Source organism: Monodelphis domestica, chromosome 3 (assembly GCF_027887165.1).
Source record: "Monodelphis domestica isolate mMonDom1 chromosome 3, mMonDom1.pri, whole genome shotgun sequence".
NCBI lineage: Eukaryota > Metazoa > Chordata > Mammalia > Didelphimorphia > Didelphidae > Monodelphis > Monodelphis domestica.
Window position 1 is genome coordinate 175986700 of NC_077229.1, and position 13167 is coordinate 175999866.

Below are 13167 nucleotides of genomic sequence, written 5' to 3' on the forward strand. Positions count from 1 at the left end.
ACATAGTCAGTAAATAGCAGAAGCAGGATTTGAACATAGGTCCTTTGGCTTCTAATTCAGTGGTCTTTCTACCACTTCATTCATAACTCTGGATTCCTGGAGGCTAAGTCAGTATACTGAGCTGTCGGGTCAGATCGAGATGCAGGGATTTCAAGAACAGATAGTATCTCTGTTGTTGAAGTTTGTCATCAGAAGGCTGACTGCAGAGAATAACCGTGGTCACTGCAATTTATCAATCTGTCCTCTAAGGCACAGTGTGATCTGCATTGATGGAAGGAGCTAGCCACCACAGGGGAAGTTCTATTCTCAGCTCTTACCACAATGCCTGGCACTTAACACAGGTATCCTTTCCACATCATGATTTTCCCCAATACTGTTTTGATAAATGGTGGGGTCAGCATAAGAAATTAAATGGGAATTTAGAGGCAATTTTGCAGAAGCCACAGATGACACAGAGAGAGTTTAGAAACTCAGAAATGCATAAAATATACATATAAATAGAATTATGTAATTTCAACATATTTCATTTTTAATACCATAAATATGCATAATTTCTTTTACTGTAAACATTCCATAAAAGGAAAAGAAAAAAATTCAAGTTTCTTCTCTGATATGAAGAGAGGGCTAAATAATTTTATGCAGATTTTCCAGATTGCTGGTGTTCTGTGCTCCTAACCCCCTCTGTGTGGAGAGGATACATGTAATCACCTAGTAAATACTTTTGTTCAGTTGTTTCAGCTGTGTCTGACTCTCTAGAACCCCATTTGGAATTTTCCTGTCAAAGATACTGGAGTGGTTTGCCATTTCCTTCTTCAGCTCATTTTAAAGATGGGGAAACTGAGGCAAACAGGTTAAGTGACTTGCCCAGGATCACAGAGCTAGGGAAGGTCTGAGACAAGATTTGAACCCAAGAAGATGAGTATTCCTGATTCCAGGCCAGTCTATCTTCTGTGCTACTCAGCTGCTGATGTTTGTTGATTGATCCTTAAAGTAGTTATTGTATTACATGATATATAATTAGTATCAAAAATATTGACAAGTAAGGTTATAAATGAGATTGGGGAATGATAGTGACTTTTAAAATTTTTATGTTGTTCCTGGAAAGAACACTTGATCTGTGATCAGAAAATCAGTATTCCATTCTTAGCTCTGCCAACAGTGTCTATGTGATTGTGGATAAGTCACTGAATTTCTGGGACTCAAATTTCCTTATTTGTAAAATAAAGGGTGTTGGAACTAAATGGACTTTGAGATCTTTTTCGATTCTAAACCAATTTTAAGTCAACAAATATTGAAAGTCTCTACAATCCTGGGTAGATTAGATAATATTCCTAGATGCAAAGCACTGTGAAAGAATATGGGTTTGCAAAGATGAAACATAGCATAATATCTTCTATTAAGGAATTCACAATGAAGTTAGGAGATTAGACAAACCCATAAGTAACTATCTTACAGATCTGGACACAGGATAGATTACATCTAGTTTGGAGAATCAGGGAAGACTTGATGGAAGAGGCATCTAATCTGGGCCTTTAAGGAAGGCAAGGATATCAAAAGGGAAAGATGAGCAGGGATTAAGAATGGGTAGCAACCTTTTAAAGTACTGGACAAAGTGCCCATCAGAGAATGAAAGAAGGGGCAATAGGGTTACTTCTGGAAGAAACTTGGAGTGAATGACTTTCATGCAGAGAAAGTGAACAGCTATATTATACCTTACTTTCACTGAGTACCATTCTAACCTTTGGGGGGGGGGGGGTAGACCCTAGATATGAACTAAAGTAAGCTTTATTTTTTTTAAACCTTTACCTCTGTCTTAGAATCAGTACTGTGTATTTTTTCCAAAGCAAGGGCTAGGCAATGGGGGTTAAGTGACTTGCCCAAGGCCACACAACTAGTAAATGTCTAAGGACAGATATAAACCTAGATATAAATATAGATATAAATCTATAAAATCTTCGACTTCCAGGCCTGGCTCTCAATTCACTAAGCCAACTCATTGACACCCCAAATCTAAGCTTTAAAGATGATTTTCCTAAGAACTCCAGGGTGAGTTATAGAGAATCAGAGAATGTGAGAAAAAGAACGCTCTCTTCAGGTGGCAGACTCCCTAGGACTAAATCTAGCTCTTGGACGAACCTAGACCTATAGGACCTTTTAGAGGGAGTAGATGAAGTCTCTATGATGCAACCAGGTAGCTTATACATAAAACCCTGAACCCCAAGTCAAGAAGTCCTGAATTCAAATGTGGTCTTAAGACATTTATTAACGGTGTGGCCTTTGGCAAGTCATTTAACCTCTGCCTCAGTTTTCTCAACTGTAAAATGGGGATCATAACAGCATCTACTTCACAGAGTTTTTGTGAGGTTCAAGTGAGATAATAATTGTAAATCACTTAGCACTTTGCCTGGAACATAGTAGGTGCTTAATAAATCCTTGTTTCTTGTCTCCCTGTCCTCAATGATGCCTCCTCTGGAAATTCTATTCCATTTCTATTCACTGTTTCCTTATCTAGGTTAGCAGCTTAATAGTCAACTAAACTTTTGTTAAGGCTACTTCTACCCACAGATATAGTTTAGCTTATTTATTTCTTGTCTTAACTATCACATAACTTACTTTTGACCTATATGGCTGGTAATGGTGGCTACCCTTGGGTCAGCCAAGAGATTATATTGTTCCTCTTTGACCCACTCAAGAGTCACTCACAGAATATTTTGTGTTGCTGGTAGAATGTTCTAGTCTAGACAGTCCATACACAGGTCCCAATAATGACAAGACAGAAGTAGGTGGAGGATCAAGTAAGACCAGAGGATTGATTTTCACTAGAAATCAAGTGAGTAGAAGAGATACATTTTGGAGCTTTGGATCTACATGTTCAAGTGATGGTACCTACAGAATGCAGGGATGGGTTTATTGGCAGTTTTGTATCCCTAGCACTCAGCACAGATTGGTAGATAGCTGGTATTAAATAAATGCTTTTTCATTGACTGATCTAAAGGGGGAAATGTGCAGGTATGGTCTAGTAGTCATTGTAGAGGTGCTGGCATCCAAAGGTGAAAGAGAAAAGCATTATATGAAGTCAAGTAAGAGTCCAAGGATTTGGGTATTCAAATAGCTTAGATACTGAATTTCCCAGTTTAAAACTCACTTGATGTAAAAGCTATCTTTCTTTCCTTCAGAGCCCTAGCACTGGGAGTCTACCTTGACCCTCTGGATCTTCTATGTGGCCCTCATTTTTTTTGTTTTTTTTTTAAAGATACAATCCCTTTAATTCACTTTTAGATATATGCACCAAAGACATTTATAAAAACTAATGGGAAGCACTTGGGATTAGTCCAGCCCAGGGTCTATAGGAATGGTGAAGATGGGAAATGATGGGGCTACAACTGGCCCTACCTCAGGAGAGGTCATCTGCTTCTCAGCAGAGGCCTAACCTCAATTAAACTCAAGACTGACACAGCCAATAAATCAACTGAGACATGAGAGTTGAGGAGAAGAATACAGGAAGAGGTATAGCTTGGGTATAGAAAGGCCCCGGGCTCCTTTAAAAGACCAAGAGAAGTATGATCATCTTCATTATTCTCTTTCCATTCTCCTCTTGGTTCCCAGGAGACTGGAGAACCTTCCTAAGTAGTGGGGTAAAACCAAACATCAATGGAGCATGAAAGATAAGAGGATCTCAGCAAGTGTGAGAAGACACAAATAATCTCCTTTCTGAAGGGCCCCTTGATCAATCCTTGGACTTCTCTTCTTCCAAGGCTCTAATATTTATCCATTTTCAAAATCCTAGACCTGCTGCTGGAGTTTACTGCATTGGAAACAACTGTGCTCAGTTGGTAGAAGGTAACCAGTGTAGGAAGTGGACCAGCTTTCTATTTCTATTTCAGATTTAGTGTCCCTTTTGTATACTTCAGCAAGTGTCTGTTTCTGGGCTTTTCTCTACTGAGACCAGACTTAGAAAAACTATAATGATAAGTGTGGATACATTCTGGGCTTATCATTATGCCTTTCTCCACTTTAAAAAATTGATTCCAGATATTCTCTTAGATAGAAGCATCTAGATAGTGATGTGGGGAGAGAGAGGCAGGAAGATGAGTTCAAATCTCTCTTTAGACACTTAATAATTGTGTGATCATGGGTAAGTCACTTAACCTCTGGCTGCCTGTTTCCTTATCACTAAAATAAGGATAATAATAACACCTACCTTTCTGGGATGTATTGATGATAAAATGAGATATTTGTAAAGCACTTATCACAGTGCCCAGTATAGAGTACTATAGTCGCTTAATTAAGACTTGTTGAAATTAAAAATAAATTTATCTGCAAGGATTTTGTGCTCAGAATAGTTCATGATTCTACTTTATAATTTTAAATATTGTGTGTACATAAAATGTACTCTAACAATATAGTTTGGCAAGGTAGAATTGGGGAAAGAGCATTGTTTTATCCTGGGGTCAGAAAGCTCCAGTTCAAGTCCTGGCTTCAATATTTCCTAGTTATGTGAACTTGGATGAATCATTTAATCCTACTGATCTTCTTTAAATGAAATATTAAATGAAATATAATTTAATAATTAAATGTATTAAAAGGATCATACAATCAAGGGAAATAATGAAAAAAATGTAAAGGAAGGTAGCCTAGCAGTACCAGATCTTAAACTCTACCATAAAGAAGTGATCATCAAAACAATATGATACTGACTAAGAGACAGAAGGGAGTATCAGTGGAATAGACTTGAGGCAAGTGACCTCAGCAAGACAGTCTATGATAGGCCCAAAGATCCCAGCTTTGGGGACAAAAATCTACTATTTCACAAAAACTGCTGGGAAAATTGGAAAACAGTATGGGAGGAATTAGGTCTAGATCAACATCTCACACCCTACACCAAGATAAACTCAGAATGGGTGAATGACCTGAATATAAAGAAGGAAACTATAAGCAAATTAGGTGAACACAGAATAGTATACATGTCAGATCTTTGGGAAAGGAAAGACTTTAAAATCAAGCAAGAGCTAGAAAAAAATCACAAAATGTAAAATCAATAATTTTGATTACATCAAATTAAAAAGGGTTTGTACAAAGAAAACCAATGCAATCAAAATTAGAAGGGAAGCAACAAATTGGGAAACAATCTTCAAAACAAAAACCTCTGACAAAGTTCTAATCACTCAAATTTATAAGGAACTAAATCAATTTTACAAAATCAAGCCATTCCCCAAATTGATAAATGAGAAAGGGACATGAACAGGCAATTTTCAGATAAAGAAATCAAAACTATTAATAAACACAAGGAAAAGTGTTCTAAATCTCTTATAATCAGAGAGATGCAAATCAAAGCAATTCTGAGGTACCACCTCATACCTAGCAGATTGACTAACATGACAGCAAAGGAAAATGATCAATGTTGGAGGGGATGTGGCAAAATTGGGACATTGATGCATTGTTGGTGAAGTTGTGAATTGATCCAACCATTCTGGAGAGCAATTTGGAACTATGCCCAAAGGGAGCTAAAAGACTGTTTGCCCTTTGACCCAGCCATAGCACTACTGGGTTTGTACCCCAGAGAAAATAAGGAAAAAGACATGTACAAAAATAGTCTGAGAGGAGAGAGCTCCTGGAGAGAGAGCTCCTGGAGAGGTCTGAGAGGAGGGCTTGCTCTGAAGGAGGCTGGAAGTGGAGGCCCCTGAGACTGTTTCTCCATTTTGGTCACCTGAGTGATAGGGACTGATCTCTTTTCTTTGCCTCAGCTATCTAAGGGCTTGGGCCTTTTGGCCCAGCCTAAACAGAGGGAGTATTTAAGCCCTATTCCCTTCTCTCCTTTTTGTTTGTACAAAAACTTTTTAATTTGATGTATTCCAGATTATTTATTTTGCATTTTGTGACTCTTTCTAAGTCTTGCTTGGTTTTAAAGCTTCTCCCTTCCCAAAGGTCTGACATGTATACTATTCTGTGTTCACCTAATTTACTTATAGTTTCCTTCTTTATGTTCAAGTCATTCACCCATTCTGAATTTATCTTGGTGTAGGGTGTGAGGTGTTGATCCAAACCTAATCTCTCCCACACTGTCTTCCAATTTTCCCAGCAGTTTTTATCAAATAATGGATTTTTGTTCCAAAAGCTGGAGTCTTTTTGGGTTTGTCATAAACTGTCTTGCTGAGATCATTTACGCCAAGTCTATTCCACTGATCCTCCTTTCTGTCTCTTAGCCAGTACCAAATTGTTTTGATAACCACTGCTTTATAGTATAGTTTGAGATCTGGGACTGCAAGGCCTCCTTCCTTTGCATTTTTTTTTCATGCTTTCCCTGGATATCCTTGATGTTTTGTTCTTCCTAATGAACTTTGTTATGGTTTTTTCTAATTCAGTAATAAAAAAGTTTTTTGGTAGTTCAATGGGTATGGCACTAAATAAGTAAGTTAATTTGGGTAGGATTGTCATTTTTATAATGTTAGGTCATCTTACTCATGAGTAGTCGATGTTTTTCTGATTGTTTGGATTTGGTTTTAATTGTGTGGAGAGTTGTGTTCATATAGTCCCTATGTTTGTCTCGGCAGATAGATTCCTAGGTATTTTATATTGTCTAGGGTGATTTTAAATGGAATTTCTCTTTCTAATTCTTGCTGCTGAGAAGGGTTGGAGATATATAGAAATGCTGGTGACTTATGTGGGTTTATTTTGTATCCTGCAACTTTGCTAAAGTTGGTGATTATTTTCACTAGCTTTTTGGTTGATCCTCTGGGATTCTTTAAGTAGACCATCATATCATCTGCAAAGCTTAGTCCCTCATTGCCTATTTTAATACCTTGAACTTCTTTTTCTTCTCTAATTGCTACAGGTAGTGTTTCTAGTACAATGTTAAATAATAGAGGTAATAATGGGCATCCTTGTTTCACTCCTGATCTTATTGGGAAGGCGTCTAGTTTATCCCCATTGCAAATGATGTTTGCTGATGGTTTTAGATATATACTGGTTATTATTTTTAGGAAAGACCCTTCTATTCCTATGCTTTCTAGTGTTTTCAATAGGAATGAGCATTGTATTTTGTCAAAGGCTTTTCTGCATCTATTGAGATAATCATGTGATTTTTGTCAGTTTGCTTGTTAATATGGTCAATTATGTGGATGGTTTTCCTAATATTGAACCATCCTTGCATTCTTGGTATGAATCCTACCTGGTCATAGTGAATAGCCCTTGTGATCACTTTCTGGAGTCTTTTTTCTAGTATCCTATTTAAGATTTTTTACATCTATATTCATTAGGGAGATTGGCCTATTGTTTTCTTTCTCTGTTTTTGACCTGCCTGGCTTTGGAATCAGTACCATATTTGTGTCGTAAAAGAATTTGGTAAACTCCTTCTTTGCTTATTCTGTCAAATAGTTTGTATAATGTTGGGATTAGTTCTTCTTTGAATGTTTGATAGAATTCTTTTGTGAACCCATCTGGACCTGGGGATTTTTTCTTAGGGAGTTCTTTGATGCCTTGCTCAATTTCTTTTTCTGATATGGGGTTTTTAAGTAGTCTATTTCTTCCTCTGTTAGTCTAGGCAATTTATATTTTTGTAAATATTCATCCATATCACTTAGATTGCCATATTTAATGCCATATAATTGGGCATAATAATTTTTAATGATTGCCTTATTTTCCTCTTCATTAGAGGTGAGGTCTCCCTTTTTATCTTGGATACTATCAATTTGGTTTTCTTATTTCTTTTTTTTTAATTAGATTTACCAGTACTTTGCTTATTTTATTTGTTTTTTCAAAGTACCAGATTCTAGTACTATTTATTAAATCAATAGTTCTTTGACTTTCAATTTTATTAATTTCTCCTTTGTTTTTTAGGAACTCTAATTTAGTCTTCATCTGGGGATTTTTAATTTTTTCAATTTCTAGTTTTTTAATTTGCATTCCCAATTCATTGACCTCTGCCCTCTCTAATTTGTTAATATACGAAGTCAAGGATATGAATTTCCCCCTGAGTACTGCTTTGGCTGCATCCCATAGATCTTGAAAAGATGTCTCATCACTGTCATTTCCTTCAATGAAGTTATTAATTGTTTCTATGATTTGTTCTTTAACTAATTGATTTTAGAGAATTGTATTGTTTAATTTCCAATTAATTTTTATTTGCCTCTCCATGTACCCTTACTAATTATTATTTTCATTGCATTGTGATCTGAGAAGGTTGAATTTACTATTTCTGCTCTTTTGCTCTTGTTTGCAATGTTTTCATGCCCTCATACATGGTCAATCTTTGTGAATGTAGCATGTTTTGCTGAAAAGAAGGTATATTCCTTTTTGTCCCTATTTTTTCCCCTCCACATATCTACTAACTCTAATTTTTCTAAGATTTCATTAACTTCTCTTACTTCTTTCTTATTTATTTTTTGTTTGATTTATCTAGTTCTATAGAGGAAGGTTCAGGTCTCCCACTAGTATAGTTTTTCTGTCTATTTCATCCTTGAGCTCCACTAGTTTCTACTTTAGAAATTTGTATGCTATGCTATTTGGTGCATACATGTTGAATAATGAAATTTCCTCATTGTCTATACTGCCTTTTATCAGGATGTAATTACCTTCCCTATCTCTTTTAACTAGATCTATTTTTACTTTGGCTTTGTCAGATATCATGATTGTGACTCCTGCCTTCTTTTTCTCAGTTGATGCCCAATATATTTGGCTCCATCCTCTTACTTTTACCATATACGTGTCTACCTTCCTCATGTGTCCTTCTTATAGCCAGCATCTGGTAGGGTTTTGGATTCTAATCCACTCTGCTATTCGCTTGGTTTTGTTTTTTTAAACCCTTACCTTCCGTCTTGGAGTCAATACTGTGTATTGGCTCCAAGGCAGAAGAGTGGTAAGGGCTAGGCAATGGGAGTCAAGTGACTTGCCCAGGGTCACACAGCTAGGAAGTGGCTGAGGCCGGATTTGAACCTAGGACCTCCCTTCTCTAGGCCTGGTTCTTAATCCACTGAGCTACCCAGCTGCCCCCTCGCTTGGGTTTTATGGATAATTTCATTCCATTCACATTCAGAATTATGATTACCAGCTGTGTATTTCCCAGCATTTTGATTTCTGCTCCTAGTCCTGCCTTTTCTTCTTTCACTATTTCCTTCTAAAACAATGTTTTGTTTTTAGTAAGTTCCCCTAATTCCCACCCTTATTTTACTTCCCTTTATACCCCCTCCCTTCTTATTCCCCCCCTTATTTTCTTTACAGTCTTTTTAAAGTACCTCCCACTCTCTCCCTCCCTTGTACTGCTTCTCTCCCCACCAATCCATTTATTACCCTTCTACTTCCCTATAGGGTGCACATCAATTCTCTGACCCAATGGATTGGATTGTTTTTCCCTCTTTGAGCCCATTTGAATGCATGAAAGAGTTGAGTATTTCCTATATCCAACCTCTTTACCCTTCTGGTGTATTGATGTTCTCCCCCTTCCATCCATGAACTTCTTTGTGACATATAAATTTACTTCCTTTTGTTTCTTTTCCCATTTCTTTTAGTATTAACCTCTTTTTTTAGCTCTTGTTGTACACACACACACATATGTATTCATGCATAGATATATCTATATACATCTTTATGTCTTGGCATTTCATGCTATACAGTTTGTCACTGTTCCCTCTAAGTGTAATTCTTCTAGCTGCTCGGGTGATAACAACAGTTTTTAAGAGTTACCAACAACCTCTTTTCTTATAGGGATATCTATCCTTTTAACTTATTGAGTCTCTTAAAAAAAGGTGTTTTTTTGTTGTTGTCATTGTTGTTTTGTTTTGTTTTTCTTTTTTACCTCTTTTTTAAATTACCTTTTGATTATTCTCTTGAGTTCTGTTCTTGGACATCAAAATTTCTGTTCAGGTCTGGTCTTTTCTTTACAAATTCTTGGAATTCTTCTATTTTGTTGAATGACCATACATTTCCCTGTAAGAATATAGTCAGTTTCGCTGGGTATTTGATTTTTGGTTGTAGACCTAGTTCCCTTGCTTTCCAGAATATCTTATTCCATGCCTGTCAGTCCTTCAGTGTAGATGCAGCCAGATCCTGTGTTATCCTCACTATGATTCCATGGTATCTGAATGACTTCTTCTTGGCAGCTTGTAATATTTTTTCTTTGGTCTGATAGTTCTTGAATTTGGCTATAACATTCCTGGGTGTTGTCAGTTGGGGATTAAGTACAAGAGGTGATCTGTGGATTCTTTCAATCTCTACTTTTCCCTCTTGTTCTAGAATATTAGGGCAGTTTTCTTGAATAATTTCCTGTAGTATGATGTCCAGGATTTTTCTTTTGTCATGGTCTTCTGATAGACCAATGATTCTTAAGTTGTCTCTCCTGGAATGATTTTCTAAATCTTCTGTTTTGTGAATAAGGTGCTTCATATTTTCCTCAATTTTTTCATTCTTTTGATTTTGTTTTATAGTGTCCTGCTGCCTTGTGAGGTCACTTGATTCTAGTTGTTGTAGTCTGGTTCTTAAAGACTGGATTTCATTTTTGGCTTTTTGGTCATCCTTCTCCTTCTGGTCTGATTTTCTTTGGAGGTCTTCTTTCATCCTCTTTGCCTCATATTTCATCTCCTTTGCCTCATTTTCAGGCTTTTTGATTTTGGCTTTCAAGACACTGCTTTCTTGTTTTAGTTAAAGAGCCTCTCTTTCCAGATGACTTATCTTAGTTTTTAAGTTCTTTTCCCAGTTGTCTTCAGCCTCTCTTAATTGTGTTTTGAATTGTATTTTGAGTTCTTCCAGAGCCTGTACCCAATTCACTGGGTTTTCTGTTTTTTTTTTTGGCTTGGTGTTCCCTCATCCTTCTCTGTTCCATTTGTTCTTTGTTCATTGCCTATATAGAAGCTGTCAATTGTAAATTCTTTTTCTTTTTCTGTTTTTTTTTATCATATTTACCCCTTCTTTACTCCCTGCAGTTGCCTGAGCTCTTGCTCCTCTCATTTTTTTTGTGTGTGGTTTTGGGCTTTTATTTCCACCTCCACCCTTGGAGTTTTGTCAGTAAATCTCTCAGTGCAGTCTATGGGGGAGGGGTATTGGAGTTTGAGCTTCCCTGACCTCTGGAGGCTTTGATGTGATTAAGTCTGACTGGGTTGTTGGATGTGCCCTGAGGCCAAACCCTTGGGAAGGGGGTGGGTGGGAAATATGGATTATTTCTACTGCTACAACTGCTACCCACTCTGCACTCTGCATTTCTTCTCTATCTGATTCCCCACTGCCTGAGCCTGGCACAACTTTACCCAAAAGGCACTCCTCCAGACCAGGGCCTTTGCCCACCCAAAGGTCCCAGTTGCCACTGGAGGCTTAGCACTCTAGGTGGGGGAGGGGTCCCAGGGCCTTCCTTCTTCCTTCCCCTTAAACCAGAATGTACCTTTCAAGTTGAATCCAGCAGGAGGGTTCCTTGGCTCTATCTTATTGTTAGGTCTGATTTTCAGTCTCTTAGGAGCATTTAGTTCGTAATCAGTAAGGAAGGATTTTCAGAAGTCTGAACATTTGCTGACTCTATGCCACCATCTTGACTCTGCTTCCCCATTTGAACAATGTATTTTAAAATATTTTCTATGAGTTAATATAATGACATCTCCCATTTTATAGTGCATTAGTATTATAAGACCTTTTTTCCTCAATGTTATTTTTCCAATTATAAATAAAAAACAATTTTTAAAAGTTGAGTCCCAAATAAGATCTTTTTCACAACCTTATCTCATTTGTACCTTCCAACAACTCTGTGTAGTATAAAGTACAAGTATTATGAAACCCATTTTATAGATGAGTGAGAAAACTGAGACCACAGAATTTAATTTATTTGTCTCAAATTCTCTAGTTAGCAAATAGTGGAGCTAAAGTTTTCACATTAGAGCCTCTTAACTCTAAAGATATTGACTTTTTCATTATATCACAGTTTCTAGAATGCTGTCTTTGGACTGTCCAGGCTTCAAGGTCACATCTTCGGTCTTTCTGAGTTTTCAATAGATGTTATTGCTGTGTTATATCAATTGTGTCCAGCTCCTTATGATAGCATTTGGGATTTTATTTTTTTTTAATTATTTTTTTCTTTAAAAATATTTTTCCTCACAGCCAAAGAAATCAAAACTATTAATAAATACATGAAAAAGTGCTCTACATCTCTTATAATCAGAGAGATGCAAATCAAAACAACTCTGAGGTATCACCTCACACCCAGCAGATTGGCTAATATGACAGCTATGGAAAGTAATGAATGCTGGAGGGGATGTGGCAAAGTGGGGACATTAATTCATTGCTGGTGGAGTTGTGAATTGATCCAACCATTCTGGAGGGCAATTTGGAACTATGCCCAAAGGGTGATAAAAGACTGTATGCCCTTTGATCCAGCCATAGCACTACTGGGCTTGTACCCCAAAGAGATAATAAGGAAAAAGACTTGTACAAGAATATTCATAGCTGCACTCTTTGTGGTGGCCAAAAATTGGAAAATGAGGGGATGCCCGTCAATTGGGGAATGGCTGAACAAATTGTGGTATATGTTGGTGATGGAATACTATTGTGCTCAAAGGAATAATAAAGTAGAGGAATTCCATGGAGACTGGAACAACCTCCAGGAAGTGATGCAGAGCGAAAGGAGCAGAACCAAAAAAACATTGTACACAGAGACTGATACATTGTGGTACAATCAAAGGTGATGGACTTCTCCATTAGTGGCAATGCAATGTCCCTGAACAATCTGCAGGGATCTAAAAAATACTATCCACAAGCAGAGGATAAACTGTGGGAGTAAAAACACCGATGAAAAGCAACTGCTTGACTACAGGGTTGGAGGGGATATGACTGAGGAGAGACTCTAAATGAACACTCTAATGCAAATTCCAACAACAGGGAAATGGGTTCGAGTCAAGAACACATGTGATAACCAGTGGAATCGTGCATCAGCTATGGGAGAGGGAAAGGTGGTGGGAGGGGGGGGGCGGGGAGGAAAAGAAAATGATCTTTGTTTCCAGAGAATAATGTATGGAAATGACCAAATAAAATAATGTTTAAAATTTAAAAAAAAGTATTTTTCCATGTTTACATATTTCATTTTCTTTCCCTTCTCCCTATCTCCCCACTCCTGGATCTAATAAGCACTTCCACTGGGTTATACGAATGTTATCACTTGTACCTATTTCCATATTATTCATTTTTGTAATCAAGGAA

The 13167-nt window shown here is 37.2% G+C and overlaps 1 long non-coding RNA gene across 3 annotated transcripts in view; it reads left to right on the forward strand.

Annotated features, from left to right (window-relative positions):
• The first annotated feature begins 3156 nt into the window (after nucleotides 1-3156).
• Nucleotides 3157-13167, forward strand: part of LOC103098759 (uncharacterized) — a 54250-nt gene continuing 44239 nt past the window's right edge. For 2 of the 3 annotated variants that reach the window (XR_008917558.1, XR_008917557.1), the window contains exon 1: nucleotides 3176-3840. This is a non-coding gene — a long non-coding RNA (uncharacterized LOC103098759). Of the gene's footprint in view, nucleotides 3841-13167 lie in introns of all 3 variants that reach the window. The other variant, XR_465238.3, reaches the window with a different exon arrangement.